At 36.9% G+C, this 27,404-nt stretch overlaps 1 protein-coding gene across 3 annotated transcripts in view; it reads left to right on the forward strand.

The window, feature by feature from the left end:
• The first annotated feature begins 439 nt into the window (after positions 1-439).
• Positions 440-27,404, forward strand: part of FBXW7 (F-box and WD repeat domain containing 7) — a 192,695-nt gene continuing 165,730 nt past the window's right edge. For all 3 annotated transcript variants that reach the window (XM_081303672.1, XM_081303673.1, XM_081303674.1), the window contains exon 1: positions 440-1,678. The gene's annotated coding sequence lies outside the window, so the exon portion shown is untranslated. The remainder of the gene's footprint in view (positions 1,679-27,404) is intronic.

Raw genomic sequence — 27,404 nt, forward strand, 5'->3', positions numbered from 1 at the left:
TGGGGCGCTCGCTCGCTGGAGCAGGTGCTAGGATCGGGCTGCAGGACAACTTCTCACGACCAGTTCGTTTTTTTCAGGGACCGTCTGGAAATGCCTCACCTTCGGATGCTGCGCGCGGGAGTCTGGCCGCGCGGCCTGGGCCTCCTCTTTGCTCCCAAAGGAGCAGTCCCCACCTGCCCTGCAGGAAACCGCTACAGAGCAGGCTCTCCCCGCCGCCCTCGGGTCAGGGGTAAGATCAGGCAGCAGCTTAGGCTCGACTGGGCTCCTCCCCTTCCTCTCCTCAGTTCTGACGCGGTCGTAGAGGCGGTGGCGGCCGCGGCGGAGGCAGCAGCGAGTCCCGCGGCCCGAGGCGCACCCACCCGCTCGCGGATCCTTGACTTCCTCTTCCCTCCAAGCGTCATCAGAGCGCGCCAGAGTCGCCCAGGGCGGGGTAGTAAGAGAAGGGGAAAAAAAAAGGCCCGCGGTGGAAGCCTCAGAGCGGAAAGAAAAGGGCGGGGGAAGGAGAGCTGTTGCTAGGTGACTTGCGTCATCAGTAGGCGCCGCTCTCCTCCCGCCCCTCTCTCTGGAGTGAGGCGAGAGCCCCGCACAGAGCGAGCGAGACAGCGAGCTGAGCTCCGGGCGCTACCGCCACCGCCGCCGAGAGAGTGAGAGCGAGGGAGCATCCAAGAGACCCAGCCCCCGTACACTGGCCGCCGTCAAGACCTCCGCCCCAACCTGGGCCAGCGGGAGCCGCGGCCACCCTTCTCTCCCCCCCTCACCTTCCCGGCCGGCAGCAGCGGCTGCACACGCCGGAGCGGGAGCCAGAGCCGGAGCCGGAGCCGGAGCCGGAGCCGGCGGCTAGGGGGCAGGGAGGCGGCTACCGCGGGCCGGGACTGACTGAGTAGCTGCTCCGCAGTGAGAGGACGCTGAGGAGGGGCTGGAATTTCTGCCTCGTCCCGGGGCGTGGGGAGAAGGACCCCCAAGGTGTAGGGAGGGGGGTCCCATCCGCAGCGACACATGCGGGAGCCGGGAGCGGGGGCGGCGCCGAGCGGAGCCGGCCGGGTCCCCTGCCTCGCCGCCGCCTCGGCCACCCTCCCGGGGCCGTAGCATCTCGCCCGGGTGTGTATGAGCCGGGGCCCCAAGCTCAGCAGCCACCCCCCGCCCGGGGGGGCGGGGACCCCAATGTGAAGCGGCGGCTGGGGTGGCGGGGAGAGCAGGACCGGCGCCGCCGTCCCTTCCTTACAGTCCCCCTCCCCTCAGCCCCCTCGGGGGTCTTCTCCCTTGGCCAGTCGCCGGCCCCCCGGCTCCTCGGCAGGACTCCGGGAGTTCTAAGAGCCCCCTCCCCCGCCCCAGCCCCGAGGGCGGCGGGGCCGGGGGGGACCCGGGGGGCCGGCCGCAGCCTCCGCCCAGAGGAAACTTTACAAAAACAAAATTGTGACTGTCCCGGGACAAGTGGCCCTGGACGGGCTGAAGCCACAGCCTGAAGAGACCCAGGAAGAGGAAAAGAGGAGGTGAGCGGGGCCGCCGCCTCCTGCTCTTCCCCGGTAGCGCGGAAGAGACCCGAGTGGCCGCCTGGTTGAGCGACACTAGCACCGCTTCTTCCTCAGTTGCGCGACGGAGCCTTCCGCAGCTGCTGCCTCAGTCAGAAGGAGGAAGGGAACCAACCCACTTTCTCAGCGCCACGGCTCCTCTCTAAAGCGTGAGTGGCTGGGGAGAGGGAAATGAGGGCTAGAAAGTGGGGGCCTCCCGGCGCTTGGTTCTGGAGTTTCGCTGATGTTTTGCAGGAGGGCTGGGAGTGTATAGATGACAAGGTTTATAGCCCTTCATTTCTCAGCAGAGAGAAGGTGTATGTAGTTCTGGGTTTTGTAACCTTTTAACTTGCAGGAGTTGTGCAAGTATACAGGTTGCGCTTAGAGAAGTTCTTATCTCCAGAGTGGATACTTGCACCTTTCTAGCCAGTAATTGGCAAAAGGAAATAGAGGAAGCCCGAGCCTATGTGCACACAAAGGACATCTCTGTAATATACCTTTTCCTGGTACGATGGCTGTGATACAGCAGCTAGGGCAGCGCCGCAGTTTTTGTTTCTGGGAAACTCTCATGGATTTCCCAGTGAGAACCACTTACTCAGTGGAACCCTGAAAGGAAAATTTCTTGCCTTTCTTTGAGTCTTCGCGAAAGGAAGACTGATTATCGTTTTAGTACCTGTTGGTACAGGAGGTTGTTTCCTTCTCATTTCCTGAGTTCAATTCCTGTGTGCAAAGAGGACACTAACAAATTTCTCTTGCTAAGAAAATTCGGAGTTCTTATGAATCACCTTACTTGGGAGGGACACCTATTGCATTAACTGTTTCATAAAAGTTGTAACATTTTCCCCTTTACTCAAATGCTTTAAAAAAAAAAAACTTGGGAGAATGGCTTTATCTTTAGTCTCCATCATTTTAGGAGAAACTATGGACACTTCATTCTATCAAGAATGACTTTTTCCTTGTATTATTTTAAGTTGAAGTTCTAGAACCAGTGACTTGTATTTCAGGTATATTTTCAGAATGTCAAAAGGTGCATAAAATAATTAACATTTCATATATTTATGTGGACCTTAAAAATTAAACTTGTAGTGGAATTTTATATGGCATAGACAGTACTAAACTAAGAATTCTGGTCCATCTGCTCAACAAACTGTGGGCTCCTCTCTGAAGAGATGCTTTCTGTGTAGGAATGAATGAATGTAAATAGATAAATAGATAGGGGTTACCTATCCTAATTTCTTCATTCAGGATTGTGATTAAAGATTTAAAACTTTCTCAAACTTAATATTTGATCCTATATTTTTCCTCTTTTGAAGTAATGAGTTCTGCGAGTTTATTAGCTTCTGAATTATGGAATTATTCATATACTTATCTCAAATCAGTCCTCTATAAAATTCCAAGACACATTCAGAGTTTGTGTTTTGAGAAATGCTAGAACAAGTCTATCTTTTCCTGGTATTATAGATTTTAATTATTTCTCTTTACTGTCATCTTGCCCAACTCTTTCTGTTCTAGGCTAATTTCTTCCATTTCTTTGACCACTTTGCCCTCCTCTGGAACTTTACCAGTTTTTCCTTAAGATGCCTTGTTCTTATGCTTTTTACAAGGAACTTTAAATTCTTTTATGTTAAATGGGAACTGACCTGAAAAAATTGAACAGTGGATGTAAGGTTAGATTTAGAATCAAACAAATATTTTTGGGTCTGTTACTTTATTTTGTGACCTTGAGAAAGTTATGTATCCATTTTCCATAATGATGATGAAGAGCCATCTAGTCTTGCATAGGCTGCTTTTTGGGAAGGAGTGGAAGATGAACCCCAAACTGCTTACTAACAGTAGGACCTACTTTTATAAATTGGTTACAAATTAAGGTGAGGTTTTATTGCATATTTGTGTAAAACTGATAAAGTATTACAGTGTTTGTCTTTGAGGTGCTTTTACTCATGAGTGACAGAGGCAATCAAATACAAATGCACAAAACTTAGAAATATGAGAATGGACAATATAATTAAGGCCACTATATGCCAGATACCATGTTTAGTATCTTATATCTGTGAATGTATTTGTACAGTTTTCATGAAGAAAATGTTAGTTTTGAACTACACAAAACTAATTGGAGTGTCTGAGTCAAATCTGGGAAGGTCTCTTTCAGGAAGAAATGTGCATGTGGAGACAAGATAAGGCTTTTGGACTTGGAAGGTATAAGGAGGGACAGATGTAGATATAAAGACCTTAGCTTGCTGGTAATACCTCCAGAGGGAGATTGTTGATTAGGGTTAAGGTGAATTCATGTTTGTGTAGGTGCATGGTTACAATGCAAAGAAGCAGTTGAGGGCAGTGTTCCTGAGAGGGTAGTTTCAGATGGTTGAGGAGAAATTACATTTTAGGCCAAAGGCAGCGTATCGTGCCTGGATTAGGATTTTGTTTTTCTAGGAAATGAACATTTTTATGCCATGGTTATGATGGCGCTATGCAGAAGGAGTGAAAAAGATGTATCCAGTGTCAGTATGGTGCTAGTGGTTTTTTATAAGAAAAGAATTTGGAAACAGGGCAGTTGACTTTGTTTTGGATGTTAAATTTTGGGTTAAGAGTTAGATACTGATATAATTTCAAGACAGCGAAATAGTTTAACAGGTCATAATGCTGATAGTGTGGAGATGGGAATAATTTTCAAAGCATTTAGGTTTCTGAGAGTGCTAATGGAAAGTAAAGAGCTGAAAAATGGGTGTTTTAATTTGTGGGGTGGTGGTGGGGATCTGTGTTCAGAGTAAGCAAAGACAATGAGAACTGAGAATGGAGGAGTCTATCTCTAAAAGAGATGTTTTAAAAGTAGATGAGTTGTAGTTGAAAAGAGGACCAGTCTTTAAATACACGACTATCAGTTTAGTCCCAAGGTATATGATTCTATATTTTTGAAGCAGCTACAAGTTTTTAGTAGATTATGTAGGTCCCTTGAGATTGAGTTCAGAAGAATATATAGGATTTCATAGTTAAGGAACTTAGAAAAAAAAGGACTGATTTGTTTCTTCAAATTTGTGTTTTGAAAGTTTCCCCTGCATTATTATTAATCTTAACTTTGCTCTGACTACCATGAAGTGGGGCTAAAAATAGCTGACAGGGAAGGCTGCTTCCCTTGCTTGGAGTTGGTGTGCGTCTTTGTGTCCCATACAATGGAGGGGATATCCCTGTGTTGGCACAGCAATGCTGAAATTTTTTTATAACCTTTTTATAAAAAAACAAACAACTTGGCACTTAAAAATATTCAGACTTCTTTGTGGTTAACATTTGGTGTTGACTTTACCAAAGATTAAGGATTGTGAGTAGAAATATATACTCAAAACTTTCTTGTATTTCTTAGTTTTGAATTCAGCACCTTCCTGGAGCCTCTTTGGCTTCTTTGGAGAGTATCGATTGGCAGGACCCTCTTGAGAAGAAATATTTATGCAGGGACCTATGGCTAAAATGATTCTAGGGTAAGGGTGTAGGGGTTGGAATATATGCTACCTGTTCCTCTCTCCATTCTCTACTTTTCATAGCATTACATATGCAGATGAAGCTGTGCTGAGGTGGATTTTAAAAGGCTGTCTCTTTTCCCCATCCTTTCCTTTCCTTCCAGTCCTTCCTTTCCTTCCCTCCCTTCCTTTTTGGTGTTCTGGGGAGAGAGAGAGAGAGAGAGAGAGAGAGAGAGAGAGTGTGTGTGTGTGTGTGTTTGTGTGTGTGTGTGTGTGTGTGTTAAACCCAGGACCTTGCCACATGCGAGGCGAATGCTGTGCCACTGAATTACCTCCCAGCCCTTTTAAAAAATTTTATTTGGAGACTGGGTCTTTTTTAGTTGCCCAGGCAATCAGTCTTCAAACCTGAGATCCTCCTGCTTTACCCTCCCCATATACTTGGGTTATAGGTGTGGGCCCTGAACGCTGCAAAAGATAGCCTTTCATGGTGAAGCTGATTTACTAATAAACACATTGGGAAAGGTAGGACTCTGATAGTAGAGTAACAGTTTCCATATACTTTGCCTTGGCAACTTTGGGATTAAAAGAGATGACTTAGAGAACCTCAAAGGCTTTGTCTTAGCACCAGATGACCCCAAAGTCTATGTGTAGGAGAGCATCAGCCTGTCTCATTGTACTTTTAGAGATGGTTCTTAGAGAAGTCTTGTGATTCTTCTGACATTGTGTAGAAGAAGGGTTGGCAGACTTTTTCTTTGCAAAGGACCAGTTAATATTTTAGGTTTTATGGGTCACTCTGTCATAATTCTCAGCTCTGTAGCAAGAAAGCAGCCATAGACAATATGGAAGTGAATGTGTGACTATGCTCCGATGAAATCTCATACATAAAAACAAGAAGTAGATTGGATTTGGCCTGTAGGTCTTACTTTACAGACCTTGGTATAGATGACTTCCAAATCTACCAACATAACATATGAGCTATGAGCTTTACACTACAGAGCTGGAACTGGCTATTTTAGGAGATCTCTATTTTCTAGATTAGATATCTTCCTGGTTGTCTTATTCTGCGTAAAGCATAGAGTCTACTGTTCAAAGTATGGTTGTCTTCCTAATGATGAAAACTACGAACTGAGGAACAGGGGTGATGCCATCTATAATAGGGATTCAGCTAAAAAAGTAGGGTCCTTCTGCATTGTATTCAAAGATGCTATAATTGGCCTATAATGATATACTGGTTTTGTATCATGGCCAAAGGTTATCTGTGAAGAAGCTTATGGGCATATCTTGAAAGGTTCTGAAAATAAATTGTAAAGCATTTACTTTGAATATAAAATTAAAAGCATTTATGGTTGGGTTGAATCAGACAAAAATATTAGTCAAATTATAAGAACATTAACGTTTAAAACTTCTATCTCTTAGAGTCTTAATCTCTTGGCATGACTAATTCACTGTGTGAAATTATTGGCTCCACGGTTATTTTTGCTTTGTTAATTTCAAGTATTATTATGTCTTAACAAGTCACTTAAATCATTTAAACGTGTACTTTAAACAGCTTTGCTTATATTCTTAAGGATGAAGGTATCTTAAATGTATTGTATAGAAAGGACAATTCACTTTGTTTAATTTTTACATTATAGCTAATGCAAAAACATCTGTTTCATTTATCAACAAATACCCATATTGGGTGATGGTATATTTACTCTGGTTTCATAACTCTAAGGATTCCTCTGTTTAATGCAAGGAAGGAGACTACTGTTGCAATAGAGATTTCTTTTTAGTTAGTTTAAAATCTTTTATTTTATAGTAGTGTAGTCATCCATCTGTATCTGTGGGGAATTAATTCCAAGACGCCTGTGGATACTAAAATCTGAGGATATTCAAGTTCCCTTATATAAAGAATTAGTATTTGTATATAACTGTAAACGTCCTTCTGCTTATTTTATTTTTTGGTACCAAGGATTGAACCCAGGGACACTTACCCACTGAGCCACATCCTCTGCCCTTTTTATTTTTTGAGACAGGGTCTCAAAAAAATTGCTTAGAGCCTCACTAATTTGCTAAGGTTGACTTTGAATTTGCAGTCCTCCTGCCTCAACCTCCTGAGCTGCATTCTTCTGTATACTTGAAATAATTTCTGGATTACTCATAATACTCATTACAGTACAAATGCTATGTAAATAATTGTTTTACTGTATTATGTAGGGAATAAGAAGAAAAAGAAGATCTGTATACCTTCAGTACACATGCCTTTTTTTCTTCAGATATTTTTCATCTGCATGTAGTCATATCAGCAGATGTGGAACTCACAGATAGGGAGGGCCAAGGTCTACTTGGTACTTCAATTTCCTTTCTTTCCTTTAAAAAGCAAAAGAGTCACTGTAAAGTTGGTTTCCTGTTCTTTTGGTGAAAATTATTATCTTGTTCTTTTAAAAATTTTTAAAGTTTTGTTTGTTTTTCAAGTGATTTTTATTATTTTCTCAAGCTATGGATGGCTGGCAACTTAAAAGACACAAAATGTTCATCTCTTATCTGCACATATTCCAAATTGAAATACTTTATTTTGGTGATACTTTTAGTAGACCAGGGGAAAATGGATGGTGTATTAATTTTTTTTCCTGGCAGCAGAATTGTTATTATATAATAGATGAGTAAAGTTGCTTTCAAATAATGAACTCTAGATATTAAATCCTATTGTGAGTCCTTTTTTTTCCATTAAGTAAAAACCAGTCTGTCTTATGCCTTAATGAACTTTTAGGTTTTTATTACTTTTTGATGATACTCATTGATACTTTGATATCTTTCACATCATGTTTAAATGGAGTGTTATTTCCTAAATATATATGACATTTCCTGAATACTGTTGGGTATATATATTACATTTTTACACACAAATATATTTAAAATTTCATCCTGTTACACCTTCAGAATTGTGAACTATTTGAAGGAACATCTATGGTTTTCACTGGCACTTAACCTGAATCTTGAAATGACAACCTAATGGTATAACAAATTTTTCTAAAATGTTTCCTTAAAAATTTTGAGTAACATATGATTTCTATAAAACAGTAAGTTAATACAAGAATATATGAAAACCCATGCAGGTAGTTGAAAAACAAAAATGTACAGGAGACTTTATTGCTTGAGTATATTATTTTTTGCTCTTTCCCTATCAGACCTGAAGGACAGCTAGTGGATCAGTCAGATATTGTTCAGTTTCTGTTATTATTCTGTGTTGCCTCTGCCCTTTCTTTCTAACTGAAATACAGCTACTGGAAATCTGGGAGGCTCTCTAAAGGTGGTAGCATTTTTTTCCTCTTTATTGTGTGTGTGTATGTATGTGTCTGTATCTAGTGTATGTGCTGGATGCTTCTCTCTGTATGACTGCTCTGGAATTTATGAATATTTTTTGGCTCTTTTATTACACAGTGTCTTGAATGAGTCCATTAATATATAATGACAGTTTCATATATGAAATCTCAAGGCAAATTATGGGCTTATTTTTGGAAGAATGCATGGAGTTTATCAGTCTTTTAAGATGGTATGTTTTTAGGGCAGTGTAAGGGATTATATACCTTTGCATGATGTATTCATCTCAGCTTTGTGTTGCTGTGACCAAAATACCTGAGAAGAACAAATTAGAGGAAGAAGAGTTTATTTTGTCTCATTGTTTGGGAGGTTTAGTCTGTGGTCCACTGACTTCATTACTTTGGGCCTGAGGGGAGGCAGGGGTCGAAGGACACTGTGGAGAAAAGCTGCTCACCTCAGGCCACCAGGAAGCAGAAAGAGAGGGAAGTGGCTGCAGGGAAGATGCATCCTTGTGACCCACCTCCTTCAGCCACGCCCTGCATGTCTACAGTTACCACTCAGCTCATTCAAACTAGGATGGACTCATTAGGTTACAACTCTCATAATCTGGTGATTTTACCTCTGCACATTCCTGTGTTAACACAGGAGCTTTTGGACAACACCTCATATCCAAACTTTAACACATGGCATACTCTAGGAGAGGCTTCATAAAAAATAATGCTTATAACTACCGAGTGGTTAAAAACATGCATACCTGGAGCCACCAACAGGTTGCTAGTTCATGTCTCAATTACCTTTATAAAATACATTCATATTTTCGAGGCAGAAGACAAGCTACTGACCTTTCTGATACTGGTTTCAGCACTTGTTGATGGGGAAAGCAAGTCCTTCACAAAATTGTTACTAGGATTAAATCAGATAGTATAGAAACAATATGCAAAGTCCAATTCTTGGCATAAAGTGTAAGAGTCATAAATGTTAATATATTAAAGTTTGATGTGAATTGAAGGATAAAGTCATACTTCATATTGCTCAACATTTAAATTTAACACTTGAATTTGACAGTGATATTGAAGTAATTCTGTAGTGTTTTCAAAAGTATCTAGAACAAGTATATAATTAATATTTTTGTTAAAAGTCTTAAAAACTAGAGAAATGACAGAATGGTTGTGTCTTCATAGAAAAGAAACACTGATTTGAACAAAACGGAACTTTGAGTTCATTTCCAAAGACCTCAGTTGTGCAGGGGCCAGGAAAGAGTAATTTTTAATAATTAGTGATTATTTTTGGTAGTGACTCTGATTTCAGTTGTCCATTTGGAAATATCCCTATATTTGTCTTTCAGCTCTTTTAATTGTCCATCTCTTTAACCTTTGAAAATAAAAAGCTTTAAAAAATTGTGAAATAGAATAGGATTTTTATCTGTATCATTTGTTTTTCAAATTAGGATTGACAGTTTTATTTAGGTGATCATTGTTTATTTAATTTTAGTTTTCGTTTTTCATAAAATGATTAGTAGTTTATGTTTTTAAACATTCCCTGTCTTTGCTTAGTTTTTTCCTTCAAACCTGGTACAATCAATATTTTATAGGCCTAGATATAGGAATAATTGCTTCTTGATGGTTTCTGTATTTGGAAGGTATTTCTGTTTTGAGAACAGTGTGGCTATGCCTTCATAGTCTGTTTTATTTAATAGAACTGTATATGTAAGATAAGTATTTAAAAATAAAGAAACAATTCAAATCTAGTTTTTAGCATTGATTATCTTTCTTCTTCTCCTTTTAAAGCAGGTTGGTGTAAATGTAGAAACTAGGTTGGTTTATCTGGTAGTGAATCTCTGGATAAGTGCTTAATTTAATGAATATTCTAGTTTTTCAAAAAATTTCATATTTTATGTATTTTTTTCATTTGTCACAATTAAAGTTAGGTGTCTAGGGATCTTTCCATTTCAGAGATTTTTTTTTTAAAAAAGTATTTTATAATCATGAACAGATTATTGACTAGATGGAAAAGCATATGCTTGATTTCTTGTTTATTTATTATGTATGTAATATCAGAAAGTTATATAACTAAATATATGGGTCATCAGTTTTCTTTTGCATGTTTGGTGGTCTCTTAACTGACTACACTTGTGAATTTGGTAATACAAACTTTAGAATGCTGAGATAATAAGTGGGGGGCCTTTTTTTTTATCATGTATTACCTGGGTAGAATTTTTTCATTAGAGAAATATAAAATTATACTATATATAGAAATTTTGAGTAGGAAATATAAAATTTCAAATTTTTTATAAAGGCCATCCAATAGAAGAGGATCGATGGAATGGTGCAAGGGAGGGGAGAGACTCTGAGGAAAAGAGGGAGGGATGAAGAGGCTGATAACCAGGGAGAATGGCTCTGGAAGTTTTGAGGTCACTCTTAGTCAGAGGTCACACCCTGTTATTTCTTTGGGTTGTGGACATGGGGTGTTACTACTTGTTATCTACTACCCTTTGAAATGTTGATTATATGATTGATTCTTGTTCTTAGCTTTTCAACATCTGGATTCTTTGAAACATTGAACTTTTAATCTGTATGGGATAATCGCTGTATTCTAGGGTGGGAAAATTTCCATTGTACTGATCTGAGAAGGGGTGAACAAAGGGTTTTTGATTTACAGTGGAGTTTCTGTTTTGTTTTGTTTTCTTTATTTCTTGTTGGCCATATTTCCCTTCTCTGCCTAAAAGGGATGCTTCTAATTCTATTATGGGACATGGCAAGCTTTGGAGTTGATGGATTCAGGTTCTACCTCCACTGCTTTGTGACCTTGGACAAGTTATTTATTCTATGTGTGTTTCCTATAAAACTGGGAGGATAATAATAGTACCTACCTCCCTCATAGGGTAATTAAGAGGATTGAGTGAGATAATGCAGTAAGTCTTAAATGAAAAGATTAAATGAAAAGCACAATGACTGGCTTAGCGCTTTTTAAATGGTAGCTGCAGTAATAATAAGGAAATATTGTAGTATTAAGTTACTGTTATTTCTGTAATATTGTTGGTATTGTTTTCTTTTCTTTTTTTGTTTTTGTGATCTTTGCTCCTGAATGTGTCCCTATTTTGAATGCTGCCTTAATTCAGCAGAACATATTTACTGAACACTTACTCTACCAGCATTGATCTGAGTGAACAGAACATAAAACTACCTGCTTGCTTGAAACTTACTTGCTGGTTAGAGGAAACAATACACAAAACAAGTCAAAATAGATGATCTGCTTTAGCTTATGAAATTTGGTTGTTGGATTTTGTATGTCAAAGTTGCCTTTAATCAACTCTACTAGTCTATATCTTTAACTCTTTTTCCTTTGTTTCTGTTGCTGTGCTTTAGTGTGGTTGGTGTGGGGAGTACCCTAAAAATGCATAGTGCTTACATAGGCCTCATTGTCTAAATTGCAGTTCCATCCTAATTTTAAGGCAGCCTTATGGTCCCCACCTCCTTGACTTACTACTTACATTGGCTGTCTCAAAACTTTCCTTTTAGTCCACAAAACTTGTGTTCATTGTTCCTAGAAAGGTTCCCCAGCTTCTCACCTTCGGCTCATCTTTTTTTATTTATTTTTTATTTTTTTAAGTGTGTATTTGATTTAAAGAGGGGAGATTCTAAAAACTCTTAAAAGGTGTATTCCCTGATGAATCTAGTTGTATACTTTTCCCATTTTGTGTTTCCTTCCCTCTGAGTATTATTAACAGATATTTACCCTTCTTAATCTCCTTAAAATGCATTTAATTTAAATTGGGAACCTGTTTAGATTGGGGATCATTTTGCTCTTTTGAGGCTGAGTTTTCTCACTTGAAGAAAATAAAAAGATAATACCTGTCTCCCAGGAATGTTGTGAGATTTCAAAGAGATAATGCATGAAAAAGGTTCTGCAGCCAGATCCTTAACAGATAGTAGTTTTCTTTTCTTTGAACCACTTTAGTGCTGTGCGGTCAGTGCTTTAGAGAATGCTTGATAATTTATCCTGAGTTGAGTTTTTTTAATTTCACTTCCACTCTGAATAGTTTTAGTTTTTACTTTCAGATAAGATTTGAATATTACTTTTGGAGTATTACATGAAAAGTGCTGAGATGTTAGTGAGAATTGGCAGAACAATGATTAGGACCAGGAACCCAAACCACCATTATGTGGATTAAAATACAGGTTACCACAGTTTACTTGTTGTATGATCTTTGGCAAGCTGTTTTCTCTGCCTCAGTTTATCTCTAAGATGGGCAAAATAAATAATATCTACCTCATGTATATTATATTAAGATTAAGTGAAATAAAAAATGAGAAGCACAGAATGGTGCCTGGCACATAATAATCTATACCTATCTTGGCAATGTTTAGAGATGTTTTTGATTGTTTCCATTAGGGGAAGGGGAGGGAGAAAGGGAAGGATACTACTGGTAGTGAGTAGAGGTCAGTTATGAACAATGTATATAGGACAATACCCCAAAGAATTATCTCATCCAAAATGTCAGTAGTGCCAAGGTTGGGAAACCCTGTTCTGCAGTTAACTCTGTTTCTCATTTGGATGCCTTCTTATTGTAAAAGGTTTACCAATTAGATTCTGTATGAATGCTGATTACTGGTAAAGATAAGTCACAGACTTAGATGGGCCATATTTAACATTCATTCTTAAAGACAGCTATATAGGAAAATGACTATATGTAGTTTTTAAAGCATATAATTCAGTTACTTTAAAAGTAATTTAAAAAGGTTAACCTTTTTTAGAAACTAGGAAAGAGTTCCACATGGATTTTACTAATTTAATTTGTGTGTGTGTGTTTGTGTGTGTGTGTGTGTGTGTGTGTGTGTGTTGGGGTGGTTCTGGGGATTGAACCCAGGGCTTATGTAAGTACCCTACCATTGAGCTATAGCCCTGTTCTTGATTTAATTTTTTAATGGCAAACTATTCTTATAAAAAGTATATCAAGAATAGAGGACTGTGAAATGTGAATGTCAGAATGTGTATTTATAAAATTAAAGGTATACGGAAGGGAAAAGCAGATAGGAAGGTTAATGGGATGATGTATCAGGGGAACTTTGGATGATGTCTGATCTCTTTCTCTTCCCATGTGTTTTATTACTCACCCATTGAAGACATTTTTACTTAGGAACTTGTTTTTTTTTTTTTTTTAATCTGCTATTTCCTTTTTTTCTCAATGTTAAATTGAACCTTGTTATTCCCTGTCCATTTCAGAAGTCTCTCAATTGATTTCCTTGTTTCTCTCCTTTCTCTGCATTTCCAAAAGTAATGACTCTTTGCTGGTGTCCTTTCTAGTCCTTAGGCAATCTGCTAGTCAAACCTCCTTCCACTAGTCCTTTGTTTCTGGGAGAAAGTTGAGCCCTAGTGCCCTAAGGCTATAATTGGACCTACTAAAGTTTCTACTATTCTGGTATTATGTGGAGAATTGGGGAAATAGTCATTCATAGGATTTTCTGATTTTGGTGATTCACATGACTTACTTCATTTGTATCTAAACTGTGTTTTCCATTTATATTAACACACATATACTTTATTTTATGTTAATTTGTATATATATATATATATCTATATATATTGTCATCCTTCAGTATCTGTGGGAGATTGCTTTCATTGGATACCAAAGTCTGTAGATGTTTAAGTCTTTCATGTAAAATGTTGCAATATTAGCATATAATCCATATATACCTTTCTGAATACTTTCAGATATCTCTGGATTACTTATAGCTAATACAATGTAAAAGTTAGGTAAATAATGGTTATACCATATTCAGGAGTAGGGACAAGAAGAAAAACTTTGTACATGTTCAGTAGAGAAGCAGCAGTTCTTTTATTTTGAACTTCTTGTTTTTTTGTTGGTAGTGGGAATTGAACCTAGGGGTGTGCTCTACCACTGAGCCACCACCAGCCATTTTTGTTTTATTTTGAGAGGGTCCTGCTAAGTTACCCAGGATGACTTTGCACTTGTGATCCTTCTGACTGAACCTTGTGTTGCTGGGATTGCAAGCACTTGCCAAAATGCCTGGTCTTATTTAGAATATTTTGGATCGTAGTTGGTTTACAACTGAGGATTAGAACCTGTAGATGTGGAATCCACTGATTTGGAGGGCCAAGTGTATTGTTCATGTATGTTTCTCTGTGTGCCTTACTGTTTCTTCTGCTTAGAATTTTCCTGTCCTCTGGGAAGCATTTAACTCTTAATACCCTACTTAAATATCATCTCCTCAAGGAAGTGTGTTCTGATGATTAAGTAGGGTGTTATTTTTCCCCTAGTTACTCAGTAGTGTCTCTGATGTTTATAATGCCTAACATTGTTATTTGTATTTTTCTCTTTTACTGGTCTAGTTCTTTGAGGGAAAGGTCATGTCTTATCTATCCTTTCAGCAAATACCTCTTCCCCAAGATGGCTAACATTCCCACCCATAGAAGGCACATGTTCCGTGAACAAATAAATGGAAGAGAACAAAGCAGAAGCTTTTATAATAAACTCTACAGAGGGGACATTATCTTGTCATCTTGGCTTCCAGGTGCTTACAGTAGTGTCCATAGGTGTTCCCAAATATTTATTGAATGAATTAGAAGCAGATTTCAGTAGTTGATCATTCTCATATGAATTCTTTTCCTCCTGCATTTCTAGAAAACATTCTAGGAGTATGACAGATATTTTGGTACATCTGCTGCTTTAAGTTGACCTTCTTTTTCTTGTTTTAGTAGTGAGATTTGTGATCCAATAAATATGTCCTGAAAGATGATTTTGGCTGATTTCTTTTTCATGGGCACATGCTGGTATTTTCTTGGAAAGAAGAATGTGTAGTATCAGTCTTACATCATTAGGAGCTGTGTTAGTCAGCTTTTCATTGCTGTGACCAAAATACCTTACAAGAACAACTTAGAAGAAAAGTTTATTTTAGTTTCACTGTTTCAGAGATTTAGTCCAAAATTGACTGGCTCCATTGCTGTGGGCCAGAGATGGGGAAGCACGTTATGGCAGTAGTGTGTGGTGGAGTAAAGCTGCTTAGTTCATGGGAAACCATATAATCTCCAAAGCATGCCCTCAGTGATCAGTGTATCCAGCAGGTCCCACATGCCTATAGTTACAACCCAGTAATCTTAAAATTGTTTCCAACAAGTGGATTAATTCACTAATTAGGTTACCACTCTCGTGATAAAATCATTTCACCTTTTGCATTAACACAGGAGCTTTTGGGGAACAGCTCATATCCAAACCATAACTGGAGCTATCATTAAGTAAAAGTGTTTGTTGACTTGGTGTTTGTTATGTTAAAAAAAAAAAAAGAAACAAAAAAGTTCTTTTTCTTCTTTCCCATGTTTTGTATAGAACTATTCTTGGTTTATTTGTAGATGTCTTACATTTAGTCAATGATTTGGACATCTGTGCACTATTATTTTTGAGGAGATTGATTGATTGGAACTAGGGAGTGAATCTAGGGATGCTCTACCACTAAGCAACATCCACGCCCTCGCCCCTAATTTTTTGAGAGAGGTTCTCACTAAGTTGTAGAAGTTGGCCTTGAATTTGTAATCCTCCTTCCTTAGCCTCCTGAGTAGCTGGGATTACAGGTGTGTGTCACGACCCCTGGCTTATTAAGAGATTTAAAATAATTTTCATCATTTTGTTACCTTAAAAAGATCTAAGCTTGGATATTAGCTTTGAAAAAATGTATCGTAAAAGTTTTTTCTTTTTTCTTGGTTGTATTTTAAATACTGTATTTGTAAACTATTGTATACTTTTGATCTTTGCCTGTAGGCTCTTTAGTGTCCTGTGACATTATCTACTACCGGTTACTTTTCTTACAAGTCATTGTTAATGATGCACCATTTTAGAAATAAATTGTATCAACATTTGAAAACTTAATATGTGGAAGACACTGTTCTGGGTCCTTTGTATGTATTAATTTATTCCCTCCTTACAATAGTTCTGTGAGGTAAGTGTTGAATATCGTATTTTGTAGATGAAGGTTTGGCAAAGGGAAGTTAAACATGCTCAAGGTTCCACCTTTAGTTTATAGTGGAACTGGGATTGTATCCTGGCAGTCTGGCTCTAGAGTCTGGACCTTAATCACTATTCCATACTATCTTTGTCAGTTTATTTTTTATGTTATTTATAGAACAGTGCAGGCACACAATAGGAGCTATAGAAGTGCTGGGTATTTTCAGCAACATTTAATTATATATAAGGTTGGCAGAGCATGTAATAGTATTTTTGATTTATTAATTTATTCTTACTATTAATTAAGCTCCACATTTTATTTGTATTTCTACTTTAAAAAATAGCTGAGTTCATTGGCTTTTTAGATTGTCCAATATTATATAGCCCTGCTAGCTTTCAAAATTAGCTTTTCTCACTATTTGTCCAACTTTATTTCCATTCCCTTAGAAATGTGGTTAAGAACTGAGGCAGGTAGTCTGTCTTTCTTTCCCTTCTTTGTCTCTGTCATTGGTTTAGAAAGGCAGAAACAACTTACCAAGTTTATAATATTATTTGTGTATCTGGTGTGTGGAAGAAATACATTCTTATAAAATTATAAAGTCTTTTTATAAAGTGTAAATTTTTTTTTGGTACTATGGATTGAACCTAGGGGCACTCGGCCCTGAGCCATATCCCCAGTCCTATTTTGTATTTTATTTAGAGACAGGGTCTCATTGAGTTGCTTAGCACCTTACTGTTGATGAGGCTCTGTTTGAATTTGTGATCCTCCTGTCTCAGCCTCCTGAGCCGCTGGGATTACAGATGTGCACCACTGTGCCTCGCATAAACTGTAATGTTTTGAGAGTAGTATTACTTTATTATACTGACTTGGGAAATTGAATTGATCATTTACAATAATGAGAAATATTGGAAATTGTTTTAATGATAAATATTAGTAGTGTTTAAAAGAAATAATGTAAGCCCTATTTGCTCAAATCTAAGAAGTCATCTGTATTAGTTTTCTATTGTTGCATAGAAAATGACAGCATCCACTAATCAGAGAAAACATTCGGCCTTTAGTTTTTCAATCCCAAAAAACTAGAGGCTGAATGTTTTCTCTGATTAGTGGATGCTGATCTATGATGGCGGGGACATGGAAGAATGGAGGATCTTTGGGAGGGTAGGGAGAACTTATGAGGGTAGGAATCGAATGAAATGGACATTATTACCCTAGGTACATGCATGATTGTACAAATGATGCTTCTTTACACCATGTACAACTAGAGAATTGGAATATTGTGCTCTGTGTATGATGAATTGAAATGCAGTCTGCTGTCATGAACAACTAAGTAGAACAAATTAAAAAAATAATAAAAAATGAAGAAAATGAACTTGGTTAAAAAAAAAGAAGTTCTGTGCAAAGGTAGCATATCCCAAGAGAACTGCTGTCAGCATTATTAAAGATCATTTTACTCTTAAAAAAAATGACAGCAAATTTAGCTAAAGCTTATCTCGTAGTTTCTGTTAGGATTCTGGGCATGGTTTAGCTGAGTCCTTCCTCAGGGTCTTACCAGATTGAACTCAAGGTATCAGCTGGGTTGTTGTCTCTTCTGACGCTCTGGGTTCTCTTCCAGGCTCACTGGTCTTTGGTAGAATCCAGTTCCTTCTGGTCCTAATGTTTGTGTCCCGGTTTTCTTGGTAGGTGTCAGACAGTGACCACTCTGAGCTTCTTATATTCTTGCCTTGTGGCCCTCAACGGTACAGAAATCAGTAAAAGTTAAGGTGATATAAACTATCATGGCCAAATTTGTATGTGCACAGGGAATTGCATCTGGTTTGTGATTGCCATAGGGCAGACGGCAGTTGACAAGCACCATTGCCTTTTTTGTTTGTTTGTTTGTTTATTCCCTGCTTATTTTCAGTCAACTTTTTTGAGATATAATTTATATACAATAAACTTCATCTGTTTAAAGTGTATGATTTGATGAGTTTTGGCAGTTGTTTGTGCCTGTGAAACCACTACCACATTTGAGACATTTTCATCATCCCCAAAGGACTCCCTTATGCCTCTTCCCAGTTCATTCCTCCTTTTAGGATTGAACTGTTGACAATCACTGATCTTCTTCTTCTTTTTTTATAATAATAAATTAGTTTTTATTTTTCTAGTATTTAAACTGTGAGAAAAAAAAAAGAAGATGGAGATAGGCTAGTCTTTATTTTTGTGTGTTCCTCTGATTTCTTTCGTTCCTAGAGAAAGTTTATTAGGGCTTTCTTTCAGTGTTTGGGTAAATGCTTCTCCTTGAGGTTTTCTGAACACAATTCTTGGGTATTCTTGACTTCGGTTGGCTCTCTTGACCCATGTATTGCTTGTATGCCTACCTCATTCATTTTTATACTTTATATCAAGGACTGTAAACAGGTAATTTTCAGCTAGAAATTCTAAAATCAGAAAAATTTCAAAGTGTTAACTATTTGAGACTTTTCACTTGTCACTGAAAATCACCACACCCCCTGAAAATCTCAAATGTACTCATCTCAGTTTTGCTTGTTATGAATTTATATAGCAGTATAAATTTTAGGAAACATGAAAGATGTTACTCAGTCACTGCTTATTGTTGTTAATGCTTGTTTCATGCAGCTTAGTGTGTATATTGTTTTCCAGGGCATGAAATACTCTGGGAAATTTTCCTGGAGGATGATAAGAAGGGAACAAAGGTCTCAAGTAAAGTTCTCAAAAGCTCTTTTAACTGACATCCCAAATAACATTGTCCAACAGGAATGGAATGCATGCGTGTAGCTCAATTTAAATTTCCTAGTAGCTCATTAAAATAAAAAAGAAACAGGTGACATTGCTCTTAATATATTTTATTTAATATGGTATATCCAAGTATCATTTCAATGTGAAATCAAATGTAAACTATTAAACTTATTTGAGATATTTAAAAATTTTAATACCAAATCTTTGAAATTGTGTATATTTTATACTTATAGAACATCTCAGTTTGAGTATAGTTGTATTTGAAGTACTCAACTACCAATAGCTATTATATTAGTGCAGATATAGATTATGAACTATCTTTTGTTCTCTTAAAGACCAAGACATGTTAATTCCACAAGAAAATTGACTTTAACAAATGTTTGACTCTGAGGTTAGGGCATGTCTCAGAATGTTTCTACGGTTGAGATACAATTTTTTTTTTTTTTTTTTTTTTTTTGGTACCAGGGATTGAACTCGGGAGCTTAACTACTGAACCACATCCCCAGACCTTTTAAGATTTTATTTAGAGACAGGGTCTTGCTAAGTTGCTTAAGGACTCAATAAATTGCTGAGTCTGGCTTTGAACTCACAATCCTCCTGCCTCAGCCTCCAGAGCTGCTGGGATTACAGGCTTTCACTACTGTGCCTGGCAAGGTTTTTAATTTTGTAAAGGTAAATTCATTTTTATATATTTTCATTATACAAGTAATGTCATTGTTGAAGAATTGGAAAAGTCTGCAAAAGAGACTACAAATTGTCTTTGCTTCCTCAATTCCAAGATAATTACTGGTAAACTTCGGTGAATTTTTTCTTTGTAAATGTTTCATCTAAATCAAAGAAAAAACATTACTTTTTAGTCTTAATTCCTTCTTCTTCATTTACATTCAGACATTTATTAAGTGTCATTGGCAATTTTGAACTCTTTGCTTATTGAATTTATGCATTCTTTTTTCACAGACTGTATCATCCAATAAGGCTTTTTGCAAGTGAAGCACAGTAATCTGACGGTGTTCCCTAGCAATAGGAAACATGATAATATTTATGTACTCATTATTAAACCAGTATAGTTGATTTCTGTTTTTTCTGTCTATAACTTTTTACATATGCCTCAACTATTTTTGTTACTGAGATCTACTTTGCATAACAGGAAATGTATCTTTCTGAAGTATATAATTTAATGGTTTTAACGTATGCACAAAGTTGTACAATTTCACCACTAGTTTTAGAACATTTTATCATCCCAAAAAGAAACCCATTGTCCATCAGTGGATCACTCCCTCCTTCTCCATCCTCACCAGCATCTGGAATCAATAAGTTACTTTATGTCTCTACAGACTTACTTATTCTGGACATTTCATATAAATGGAATAATATAATATATGGCTTTTTGTGTTTGGTTTCTTTCGTATACCATTTTTTTAAGGTTCTTTAGCATTAGTTTATTTCTTTTACTATAAAGAAATACCTACCTCAAGCTACTTTTTAAGGAAAAGAGGTTTATTTAGTTCATAGTTCTTGAGGCTCAAGAGTATGGCTCTGGCATCAGTGTGGCTGTGGTAAAGGCTTTAAGATGGATGGCATGATAGTGGAAGTAGCACATGTGAAGATTCCCAGTCCCTGCCTCTTAAAGGTTCTACACCACTTCCCAATCCTGCCATCTTGGTGCTAAGCTTCCTAACCTTTGAATCTTTGGATGACAAACTCAAACCATATCCAAACCGTAGCACAGTACCTCATTCTTTTTCAGGGCTGAATAGGATTCCATTGTATGGAGATATACCACATTTTCTTTCTACGTTCATCACTTGATGGATTTTTGTGTTGTTTCCTACACTTTTTGGCTATTCTGAATAATTCCCAGCTTTTGAAATCACCTTTATTCTCAAGAACATTACTTTATCATATCATCCTCTATTTTTGTCAAAACTTTCACTATTTCCCTATTGTCAATATAACATAATAATTAGTTTATATTTGAAGTTTGAAAATAGCCTCCAGCTACTTTCAAATCCACTCTTATTTTCTACTGCATTTTTCTTTATTATCTATAAACTATGTGCTATATATGAATTATAGATTATGTAGACAATATAGATAAATTTGTCAATTGATTTCATATGATCTAAATTTTTTAAAATGAAGTTTTACATTGACAAACCAAGGAATTTACATAGTCTGGAGAATTTGAGAAAGGCAGGTATGAGAACAGAGTAAAGAAAAAACATAGTAAAACAATTTTTTTTGCATTTGTTTATAATGTCAAATAGAGAAATAGTCATTTTCATATAATGTGAAAATTTACAAATAAATAAAAAATGAAATTATTTGAATCAGTTTTTAATATACAGAGGCATTTATTTAAATAGTTCATTTTCCTAGTAGTTTGTTTTTATTGAAGCTTCAGTTTTTTTCCCCTTTAACCAGATGGAATCAGTCTTTTTTTCCTTTTGACATGTCTGTATAGTAAAAGTGAAATATTTATAAATACTTCCAAAATATTTCCAGAATGCCTTATATATATATATATATACACACACACACACACACACACACACACACGTGCGCGCGCGCGCACACACACACACACAGATACAAATAGAGTATGTAGCACCACATAATGATTAGGACCCCCATCTCTTTTAAGTGACGTGCCATTATAGTGATATTTTCTTACATATTACAGAAAAGAGAGCATAGTATACTTTTTAGTTTCTTATTTCACTCTATGGCTTAGAGATCTTTTAATGTTAGTACATGTAAGACTTTCTCATTTTTTTAATATTATCTATTCCATGGTGATGGACATGCCATTGATTTTGAAACTAGTCTCCTAACTAGTGTTTATTGACACTGAGGATTGAACCCAGGTATCTTAATCACTGAACCACATCCTCAGCCCTTTTTTTATATTTCATTTAGAGACATGGTCTATCTAAATTGCTTAGGGTCTTGCTAAGTTGCTGAGGCTGGACTAACAATCCTCCTGCCTTGGCCTCCTAAAATGCTGGGATTTTAGGCGTGCGCCACTGCACCCAGTGGAACTAGTTTCCTATTGATGGACATTTTAGGTTGTTTACAGTCCTGCTCTAATTTAGTACTGCAGCAAATATGTTTGCATATACGTAATTTTTATGTATGCCAATATTTCTGCAGGATAATTTCCCAAAAGGGAAATTGACATGTCAAAAGATCTACTGGGGTTATAGGGTGCACACCTGTAGTCTTAGCTACTTCAGTGGCCAACGCAAGAGGATTGCCTGAACTTAAGAGTTTGAGACTAGCTTGGGCAACATAGTGAGAACCCCAAATCAAAAAAGGAAAAACAAAACAAAACGAAACAAAAAAAAACACATACTTTTGAAGCATAGAAAAAGAGATGAAGGAATGTGAGTGGGAAAGGGAAACCATGGGATCTTTTTTGACCTTGTTTATAGATGGAAGAAAATGAAGATAAATAATTGTCTGTTGGTTATGCAGCTAGCACCACCAGCAGAATATGGGGTGGGGTTTGGGATGCTAACCTAGTATTCCTGATTTTTAAATAAGTGCTTGTCCTTTCTGTTATATCCATATTGCATCTGATAAGCAAAGGGGGTGAGAGGTCCTATGACCTTTTTGGAGAGAAGTTTAGAATTCTACACTTCATTTTCCAGTTGAGTATTTTAAGAGGCTTTATATTCTGAAGCCTCTAAATGTGCTTTTCAGTTTTCAGAAGATCTGCTTCTGATACTAAAAAGTATCATGAAGTATCAGTAAATAAAATATTACAGGATGGATTTGAGTTAAGTACTTTGAGATCTCAGAATTTTTAATAAATTTATCAAAGGCAGTATTTCAAATTCGTGTGGAAAAATGAATGATATTATACATTGCAAAATTTTTTGACCATTTGGAAAAACTGCATGATTACTGTTTACATAAAAAATTGAAAAATTAAAATTTATGTTTAATATAGAAGGGCTTTGTGAGGTGAGCCTTTTTACTAAATAGACTGAATTCAGTGTGTACAATCATGAAGGTTTCATTTTTTTCTCCCTAGTCACTGTCTTTTGAATTTTTCTTCATTATCCCATAACATCATCTTGGGTTAATTACGTAGTATGTTTTTAATTAAAGAACAATCTAATTCTGCCCCTTGACCTATTTTAGGCTTCACTTGTGGCTGGAGGAACCTTTTTGCTTGTTATGAACACAGGTAAAAAAAAATATTTTTCATAACATGAAAAAAATTGGTAATACCTTCTGTTTTTGAATGTGCGGGAATTGTTCTCAAATTATTGTTGGGAGTTACTTTATGCAGCCATTTTAGAATGTAGTTTGATGGTATCTATTAAAATAAAACGTATATGCCTTTGAAATGGAAGTTAAATCCCCAGGAATTTAGTGCTACAGAAAGGCTCATGCATGGTTACTTGAATGGTGAATCCTTTGGTAATGAAAGTTCTGTTCTGAGTGGAATTCAGCAGTAAAACTTTGTCCTGTTTATTGACAAGTGTTCTTAAGCACATTTGTTATTCTAATTCTTCCACCAAAATGGTGACATATATTATAACTTACCTATACATGTTTAGATTGTTTCTAGTTTTTCTTTTGATAAATATAAAAAATGTTGTAGTGAACATCTTTGTATATATGTTAGCCATTCCTGAATGCTGAGGATCTCTCTCCGCCCCCTCCATTTCTGTGTTTCTCTATGTCTCTCTTTCCCCTCCCTCCCTTCCTTCTTTTCCTTCCTTATACCAGGGATTGAACCCAGGGGCACTTTACCACTGAGCCACATCCCAGCCCTTTTTATTTTTTGTTTAGAGACAGAGTCTCACTGAGTTTCTTAGGGCCTTGCTAAGTTCCTGAGGCTGGCTTTGAACTCATGATCCTCCTGCCTCAGCGCCTGGCTGAGGAGGATATTTCTTAATAACTGTATTTAGTAAAGTCATTTTTCTTCCATATATTAAGCGACCCAGGATAACTCAAGTTTATATCACAGCCCAGTTGCCTAAACTGGGGTGCAACTTATAAGTCCTTTGATCCACCTGAGGAGGAGGTTCTGCAGTTTGGGCCTCTGGGAGCTATTTTATAGCAGCAACCTCTATCACAATCTTCGCCATCCTCTAGGGTGGAATTGGTTTTTTTTTTTTTTTTTTTTTTTAAGTTGTAGATGGACAGATATCTTTATTTTGTTTATTTATTTTATATGGTGCTGAGGATTGAACCCAGGGCTCCGCATGTGCTAGGCAAGCGCTCTACCGCTGAGCTACAACCTCATCCTGGGATTCGTGTTTTAAATGGGACAACCTAGCCGCACACTGTGGCACATGCTTGTAATCCCATGAGCTCGAGAGGCTGAGGTAGGCGGATCGTGAGATCAAAACCAACCTCAGCAAAAGCAAGGTGCTAAGCAACTCAGTGAGACCTGTCTCTAAATTAAATACAAAATAGGGCTGGGGATGTGAGTTCAATCCCCATACCAAAAAAAAAAAAAGGACAACCCATTGAGTGATGGTCCTCTCATTCCTAATCTCCCTCTTCCATTGTGATGACATTGTGTCATAATTGTGTATATTTACTGATTTAAAAGGCAGCTTCAGTCATGTATATGTGGCATAATTTGGCATGAACATACTTTATATATAGAGTTATGAAAAATTGTGCTGTGAATGGATAATTATGAATGTAATGCATTCCACTATTGTCATCTATGAAAGAAATAAATAAAAAAATAAAACTCTTCACGGTTTAATGTAAAAAAAAAGGCAACTTCAACATTCATTAAGGGAGTAGTACTGCTTCCAGTTGTGAACTACTATTATAAAAATTTTGGCAGGAATTATATAAAAGATTATTTGTGATTTTTTTCTTGACTTTCCCTAACCTTCATCCTTTTAGCAGGAAACAATGATAGTTTAATTCCACGTAACCTTAATATCTACTCTAAAACATGTAATTTTGGTTTTTATCACCACAAAGTCTGGTTCAGCAGTAGTTTTTTCACAGATGCACTAATAATTTGATATCATATAAAAAGAATACTATTCTAATGAGCCAGCCTTGTTTTATTTGATTGGTAGTTTTACTTTTTTTTTATAGACTCATAAAAACGGTAAAAGTAGTACAAAGAGTAAACTCCCATAAACCTGTCACCAAGCTCCCCAAATGTTAACATCTTGCACAATGACAGTACAATTATCAAAATCAAGAAATTAATATTGATGCAATACTGTTAACTCCAGGCTTTTTTTTTTTTTTTTTTTAAGATTTCTCCATCTGTCTTGCTAATGTCCTGTTCTCTGGTGCAGGACTATATCACTTGCATCTTGCCTTTTAGGTATGACTCCTTAATTTTCCTTAATCTGAAACAATTCTACAGTCTTTCTTTGTTTTTCATGACTATTATACTTTTTAAAAAATATATATTTTTAGTTGTTGATAGGCCTTTATTTATTTACATGTGGTGCTAGAATCGAACCCAGTGCCTCTCACATGCCAGGCAAGTGCGCTACTGCTGAGCCCCAGCCCCATGACTATTACATTTTTGTAGAGCATTGGTCAGTAATTTTGTAGCATGCTCCCCATTAGGTTTGTATGGAGTTTCAAAGTTTGTGAATCTTGTTGGGAAGCACATGATTCTTATTTGTCCAACTCTCGGTGTTATTAACCTTATTCCTTTGGTTATTAGGTTTGTCCACTGTAGTTGCTCTTAGCTATGTTATTAATACACATCCTGTGAGAAGGCACTTTGACAAAGTTAATTATCTTCTTCTCATATTTTTTTTTAAATATTTTTTAGTTGTAGATGGACACAATATCTTATTTATTTTTATGTGATGCTGAGGATCGAACCTAGTACCTCATGCATGTGAGATGAGTCCTCTACCGCTTAGCTACAGCCCCATCCCTTCTTCTCATATTTTTACCTCTTAATTTTAAATTTCATTGATAATTCTTAAATGAATATTATTTTGTTTTTTTGCCTGGTGATTTTTTATTTGATTGTTTTTTTTTTTTGTACTTATTGGTTGGCATTCTCCTGTAAGGAAGAATTTTCTGTTAGTAGGTATGTATTTAATTTTTTATGAGTATCAAAATAGACTCACAATTTTTTTCTGCTTATATCGGATGCAGTTAGATTCATATTCTGTGGGTTTTATCTGTTAATATTTTTTTGGTGCCCTGTTTATCCCAAGTTTGGCCTTTAGAAGTCTCTTAAAGGAGGCTCCTGGTCATTTTGTCACAACTCCATTATTTCTTGAGGACTTACTTTCTAGCAACTCAAAGATGTTCCAAACTCCTTGCTCTAGCTTTGAAATCAGCCATTTCACTAAGAAATAGTGGTTCATTTTACTGGAGATTGGAGGCCCTCCTGTTGTGTTTGTATCTAACCTTCTCTTAAAAAATGTTCATCTTAGCTGGCAGTGGTGGCCTGTATCTGTCATCCCAGCAACTCTGGAGGCTGAAGTAGAAAGATATTCAAGGGCAACTTGGTGAGACCCTGTTTCAAAATAAAAAGGGATGGGGATGTAGCTCAGTCGTAGAGTACCTCTGGGTTTGAATCTCTAAAACGGAGGGGGAAAAAAAAAGAAAACAAAAAAGAAAAAAAGTTTGTCTTAAAACCACTTTAGATGATCTGGACACATAATCCTATGGAACAGAAATTAGTTTGTAGCCAATAATTCTTTTTGTAGTGGACTCTGTATTTCCCAGCATATTCTTTTTGTACCAGTTAATCCTGGAGGATTTTTTCACAAGTTACATTGTGTCATATATGTTGATATTTTTCAATTTAAAAAGTTTTCCAAGATCTTCCTTCTAATGTTACCTGTATAAAAAATGTTTATATGGTTCACTCACATGTGGGAGGTGGGTTGGCCATCTGTCCAGAATTTTTTGTTTAGACTTTACAATATTGACAATATTGATTTTAATCCTTTTCTGCTTATTTAATTTCTAAAACATGCAGTTGCTCTTAATATACCTTATATTCCAATATCATAGTATAGTATAGTATAATATAATATAATATCATATAATATAATATAATATAATAATATACCTTAGATCTCTGTCATAAACTGCAACTTCCAGTTTTCAGTTTCTAAGGGGTTGGAAAAGAGAAAAATCGCGGAGCACTGTTTCTGACCCATCAGTTCCTAGTTTGTCTTCACAAAGTTGATTCATACTGTCCATTAATTTATTTTGATTTTTACTGCAAAATACCCTTATTGGTGATTCTCAAAAATGATCCCCTACCATTAAGTAGCATTAACCTTCTCATCATCTTTCTTTTTTACAAAGCTCAGATAAAGCTAAAAGAAAGTACAAATTTTTCAAATTTTGGATCTAGTGATTTTTGATATTGTTAGAAAGGTTTTCCATATGAGAGGGAGTTGTTTGTTGGCTTAATTGAAGTTTCTTTCACTTTTTGCAAAGTATCTTTTGTAGTATTTCTTATAATT

This window comes from Spermophilus citellus (genome assembly GCF_964194105.1).
Source record: "Spermophilus citellus genome assembly, chromosome: 8".
NCBI classification, from domain to species: domain Eukaryota; kingdom Metazoa; phylum Chordata; class Mammalia; order Rodentia; family Sciuridae; genus Spermophilus; species Spermophilus citellus.